The 5583-nt window shown below is 45.7% G+C and overlaps 1 non-coding gene across 1 annotated transcript; it reads right to left on the bottom strand.

The window, feature by feature from the left end:
- Positions 1 to 1060: 1060 nt before the first annotated feature.
- On the bottom strand, positions 1061 to 1133 carry trnav-uac (transfer RNA valine (anticodon UAC)). The gene has a single exon. It is a non-coding gene; the product is annotated as a tRNA-Val (tRNA).
- Between the last annotated feature and the right edge of the window lie 4450 nt (positions 1134 to 5583).

Genomic DNA, 5583 nt, shown 5'->3' with positions numbered 1-5583 from the left:
TGTTCCAGATTCCATCGAATGTTGGAAGATGATCAGCAATGCATCTACTATTTCTAGGGCCACTTCCTTAAGTACCCTAGGATGTAGCTTATCAGGCCCTGGGGATTTATCTGCCTTCAATCCCATCAATGTCCCTAACACCATTTCCCTACAAATACTGATTTCTTTCAGTTCCTCACTTTCATCAGACCCTATGTTGCCCGACATCTCTGGGAAGTTACTTGTGTCATCCTTTGTGAAGACAGAACCAAAAAATGTATTTAATTGGTCTGGTATTTCTTTGTTCCCCATTATAAGTACCCCTGATTCTGACTGTAAAGGACCCACGCTTGACTTCACCAATCTTTCTCTCTTTACATATGTATAAAAGCTTTTACAGTCAGTTTTTATGTTCCCCTCAACCTCACTCTCATATTCAATTTTCCCCTTCTTAATTAATCCCGTTGTCCTCCTTTGTTGAACCCTAAACTGCTCCCAATCCTCAGGTTTATAGCTTTTTCTGGCCAATTCAATTAGATCAGGACTGCTCTGTACCTTCACTCCATTTACCCAATTTGTTTCCATAACTCTTAATAGCCTTAGCCAACAAAAATCTATCGACAGTAGCGGCAATCTTGAGCCTGAAACCAGCTGCAATCCCGGATCCAGACAGAAAAGGTTTCTTACTGAAGGCCACCCTGCAGATTAAAGAATTACATTTCTGAACTTCAGGGCATCAGAGATTCCAGGGTTTAAAAGGGAACAAAAGATGAAATGCGCCTCACTGTGGGTCAGTTTTCGCTCACTCAAAGCTGTCTGATTAGGGAAGTGAAATAAAGAAAAGTGAGAAGCCGCTTAGCCCTATTGACAAGCCATTAATCCCACCATGCCTCTGTCCGGCTTCTGAGTTCTAACAATGGGTAATTGACTTGAAAGTTTCACTCTGTCTCTTTATTCACAGACACTGCCTGACCTCTTGATAATTTCCAGCATTTTCCGTTTTTTATTTCAGACTTACAGCATTTGCAGTCATTTATTTTCTCATCTCATCTCATTTGGAATAAACCAAGTTTAGCCATAATGTTCCCGCCCGGGTTCGAACCAGTGACCTTTCACGTGTAAAGCGAACGTGATAACCACTACACTACAGGAACTGTTACATACAGCCCTTCAACAAAGGGGAACTGACCAGAGAACTCCCTCTGTGCTGATTGGTTCATCTTAAACAGCATCACTCAATATAAAGGATGTGCTCACAAAGTCAGCCGCCGTGCAGTCTGGTCAACGACAGCCCTCCTTTATTTATCAACAGAGGAAGAACAGACATGAACGGGAGTCAGACGCCACATTTAATTAGAGGCACAAATACGAGTAACAGATACTTCCACATCATTTCACTAAAAAATTCTTTCACTTGATGTAAACGTTGACTGCATTGAATCTGAAAATGAGCACCGTGTGATATTTTGTTCACTATTGATTCTATTCTCTGCGAACAGTGACGCAGAGATTTTTGTAGTGTAGCGGTTGTCACGGTCGCCTCAGACGCGACAAGTATCCGGTTTCGACCCCTGGCAGTAAAAGTTACATTCGCCAGCACTTTATGCTGTGCAGTGACCAATCCTGTTAATTAAAAAAAATGTTGTCTCAGATTTCTGCTTTCATAAGCAATGAATATTTTAAACGAAGTTCCCAAAATACAATATGCAAATATGGTTAACAGTTCATTACTTACAAAGGGCAAAATGCGTTATTGAAGTGTGTTTCGCCTTTCTTTCATTCGGTAATTTATGGTAACCGGTTATTTAATGGTGATTGCAAAAGATTCAACTGCAAGTCCAATAATGGCGGCAAAACGAGTGCTGAGAACGCTGGTTCAAACCTAGCCGGGTGAAGATCTAACCAGTGATAAAATAATTTGTGTGTATCTATTATTGATGATCGGAGCACCTGAGACCGAGACAGTGTCTTTGCCTTTTCGAACTGTCCTCTGAAGCGCCGCCCGGTCCCACTCCTTACAGTTAATGAGCTGTTAGGACGTTAATGTATCCGGGCTGCAGGAGACCACCCCAGGCGCAGCAGAGGAGTCCCGGCATTAGTTCTGTGAGAAAACAGTATTTTTCCCTTCACTCTTCTTCTTCTCTATATCCATGTGCTTTTGTTTCTCTATTTTATTTCTCTATTTCTACTCCCGTCTCAGTTTCCCGAATGATAACATGGCGGGGATATTTTTAGAGACGCGCTTTTATATAACTTATTGAAAGGACATACAGTTGGAACGATTGAAACTGCAGTTTGAATCCTGTCACTGACCCTGTGTTTTCCTGTTAATCTTTATAGTTCTGCGCTTCTACATTCTCAATGAGAAACTTCTCAGCCTCAATCTTTAAATAAAATATGACCGACCTCTTTAGTCAGCGACACGCGAGGGGAGATTCCCTAAATTAGCGCGAACTTTCCCCAAATCCTCCTTAAAGTCCCTTATCTGTGTCCTATATGGGAAATATCATTGAGAATTACTTCACTCACTGTAACGCTGACATTTCAAAGGAATAAGTCGCCTGTCAATGCGTATTTTATTTATATTGAACCAAGCATGCAAATTATTCCAGTTTTCATATTTACTAAACTTGAATGGAAAAAAGGCAATAAAATGCGAACGTGATAACCGCTACACTACGGGAACCGCTGTACACATGACTTCTACACATTGGAACTGACCAGTGAACTCCCCCTGTGCTGATTGGTTCACCTTAAACAGCAGCACTCAATATAAAGGATGAGCTCACAAAATCAGCCGCAGTCCAGTCTGGTCAACGAATGTCCAGCTTTCTTTATCAACAGAGGAAGAACAGACATGAACGGGAGTCAGACGCCACAACATTTAATTAGAGGCACAAATACGAGTAACACATACTTCCACATCATTTCACGAAAAAATTATTTCACTTGATGTAAACGTTGATTGCATTGTATCTGAAAATGAGCACCGTGTGATACTTTGTTCACTATTGATTCTTTTCTCTGCGAGCAGTGACGCAAAGTTTTTCGTAGTGTAACGGTTGTCACGTTCACGTCAGAAGCGACAAGTACCCGGTTCAACTGCTGGCGGAAAAGTTACATTCGCCAGCAGTTTATGCTGTGCATTGACCAACCCTCTTAATTTTTTAAAAAGTTGCCCCAGATTTCTGCTTTCATAAGCAATGAATATTTTAAACAAGGTTCCTAAAATACAATGTGCAAAATGAAATATGGTAAGCAGTTCATTACTTTCAAAGGGCAAAATGCGTTATTGAAGTGTGTTTCGCCTTTCTTTCATTCTGTAAATTATGGTAATCGGCTATTTAATGGTGATTGCAAAAGTTTCAACTTCCAATAGTGGTGGCAAAACGAGCGCTCCTTTGTGATTTGAACCGCGGACTTCTCGGAAATTTAAACAACCACCGCAGTGAAAATCGGACCCCGAAAACGCTGGTTCAAACCTAGCCGAGTGAGGATCTAACCATTGATAAAATTATATGTGTGTGTGGCTATTCTTCATGATCAGAGCATTGAGATGAGAAAGTGCCTTTGCCTTTTCGACCTGTCTTCTGAAGCGCCGCCCGGTCCCACTCCTACAGTTAATGAGCTGTTAGGACGTTAATGTATCCGGGCTGCAGGAGGCCGCCCGAGGCGCAGCAGAGTGGTCCCGGCATTAGTTCTGCGTGGAAACATAATTTTCCCCTTCTCTCTTCCTCTTCTCTATATCCATGAGCTTTCATTTCTCTATTTCTACTCCCGTCTCAGTTTCCTGAATCATAAAATGGCGGGGACATTTTTACAGACACGCTTTTATATTACTTATTGAAAGGACACACAATTGGAACGATTGAAACTGCAATTTGAATCCTGTCGCTGACCTTGTGTTTTCCTACTAATCTTTATTGTTCTGCTTCCACATTCTCAATGAGAAACTTCTCAGCCTCAATTTTTAAATAAAATATGACCAACCTCTTTAGTCAGTGACACGCGAGGGGAGATTCCCTAAATCAGCACCAACTTTCCCCAAATCCGCATCGGCAGCGGGTGGAGGCGGAGCTGAGCGGCAGAGCGACTACAAGAGGCCCCAGAGGCTCAGGTAGGCCTCAGTGCGGCATCGGCAGCGGGTGGAGGCGGAGCAGCGCGGCTGAGCGACTACAAGAGGCCCCAGAGGCTCAGGTAGGCCTCCGTGCGGCATCGGCAGTGGGTGGAGGCGGAGCAGCGCGACTACAAGAGGCCCCAGAGGCTCAGGTAGGCCTCAGTGCGGCATCGGCAGCGGGTGGAGGCGGAGCAGCGCGGCAGAGCGACTACAAGAGGCCCCAGAGGCTCAGGTAGGCCTCCGTGCGGCATCGGCAGCGGGTGGAGGCGGAGCAGCGCGACTACAAGAGGCCTCAGAGGCTCAGGTAGGCCTCAGTGCGACATCGGCAGCGGGTGGAGGCGGAGCAGCGCGGCAGAGCGACTACAAGAGGCCCCAAAGGCTCAGGTAGGCCTCCGTGCGGCATCGGCAGCGGGTGGAGGTGGAGCAGCGTGGCAGAGCGACTACAAGAGGTCCCAGAGGCTCAGGTAGGCCTCCGTGTGGCATCGGCAGCGGGTGGAGGTGGAGCAGCGTGGCAGAGCGACTACAAGAGGCCCCAGAGGCTCAGGTAGACCTCACCAATCTCCAATCTCAGGCAAGGAGAGAGGTAAAAAGTATTCAAGGTGTGACGTCGCCACAAAACAGGTAAATGATTGGTTGGAGTATTTCTCTCGTTTTAAAACTTTAAGTCTGTGGTTTATAGTTTTTAAGGTTGCTGAGGTGTACCAAGGCCTTTCTGGTGCAGAGTGACTGTTGGTAAACCATTTAACTGGTGTAACTAGAGGGATTGATTTAATTTAAATCCAATTAATTAAATGGGATACTAGCATCTAAAATCGGGCAGAGGGTGTCCATAACTAACAATAAAAAAATTAATTAATTAAATAGAATGGAGCAGGTGATGTGTTACTGTTGCGAGATGTGGGAGCCGGTGAACCCCATTGAGGCTCACGGCGATTACGTCTGTGACAAGTGTCTCCTGCTACAGGAACTCCAGCTCCGTGTTGATGAGCTGGAGTCTGAGTTTCAGACACTGCGACACATCAGGGAGGGGGAGAAGTACCTGGACTCTGTGTATCAGGAGGTGGTCACACCTATGGAGTTAAGTCAGGGACAGGACGGTGTGACTATGAGTGAGGCAGCTATGGGGATCCAGGAGGTAGAGCTGGAGGAGCCGCAGCCCTTGCTCTTGACCAACAGGTTCGAGGTTCTTACTCCCTGTGGGGACAGGAGCAGGGACTGCAGGGAGGATGAGCAACCTGGCCACAGCACCGTGGAACAGGGGGCCATTCAAGAGGGGGGAGTAAATAGAAATGTGGCAGTGGTAGGGGATAGTATTATTAGGGGGATAGATAGCGTTCTCTGCAGCCGAGAGCGAGAGTCCCGAAGGCTGTGTTGCCTACCCGGTGCCAGGGTTAAGGACGTCTCCTCTGGGCTGGAAATAAACTTGCAGTGGGAGGGGGTGGATCCAGTTGTCGTGGTCCATGTTGGTACAAACAATGTAGATAGGA

This window comes from Somniosus microcephalus, unplaced genomic scaffold, assembly GCF_052327205.1.
Source record: "Somniosus microcephalus isolate GS21.2 unplaced genomic scaffold, FLI_Smic_1.0 scaffold82, whole genome shotgun sequence".
NCBI classification, from domain to species: domain Eukaryota; kingdom Metazoa; phylum Chordata; class Chondrichthyes; order Squaliformes; family Somniosidae; genus Somniosus; species Somniosus microcephalus.
Note: the sequence above shows the minus strand (reverse complement) of the source record. Positions and strands in the feature narration are given on the sequence as shown.